We start from the raw sequence: 392 nt of genomic DNA on the forward strand, positions 1-392 counted from the left end.
GCTAATCTGTTAGGACTAATGTAATTGTTTAGTAACGTAAGTCCAGGTTCAATTTCCCCCAAATATTATCTACAAGAGTTAATTTGAAACAGCAGTCAGAGACAGAGAGAGAGAAAGAGAGAGAGAGAGGGACAGACAGAGAGAGAGAGACAGACAGAGAGACAGACAGAAAGAGAGAGACAGAGAGAGATACAGACAGAGAGAGAGACAGAAAGAGAGAGACAGACAGAGAGAGACAGAGAGAGAGACAGAGATACAGACAGAAAGAGAGAGACAGAGAGAGACAGACAGAGAGGGACAGAGAGAGACAGACAGAGAGGGACAGAGAGAGACAGAGAAAGCTAACACAAAGAATCTTTGGTTCTCAGCTTTGTATCAGGAGTAAAGTTGTG

At 43.4% G+C, this 392-nt stretch overlaps 1 protein-coding gene across 3 annotated transcripts in view; it reads right to left on the minus strand.

Moving 5' to 3' along the window:
• Window positions 1-315: 315 nt before the first annotated feature.
• bean1 (brain expressed, associated with NEDD4, 1) overlaps window positions 316-392 on the minus strand; it is a 12,091-nt gene continuing 12,014 nt past the window's right edge. For all 3 annotated transcript variants that reach the window (XM_053492846.1, XM_053492848.1, XM_053492847.1), the window contains one exon: window positions 316-392. This exon is cut by the window's right edge and continues 491 nt beyond it. The gene's annotated coding sequence lies outside the window, so the exon portion shown is untranslated.

The sequence above is a fragment of the Clarias gariepinus genome, chromosome 3 (genome assembly GCF_024256425.1).
Source record: "Clarias gariepinus isolate MV-2021 ecotype Netherlands chromosome 3, CGAR_prim_01v2, whole genome shotgun sequence".
NCBI classification, from domain to species: Eukaryota; Metazoa; Chordata; class Actinopteri; order Siluriformes; family Clariidae; genus Clarias; species Clarias gariepinus.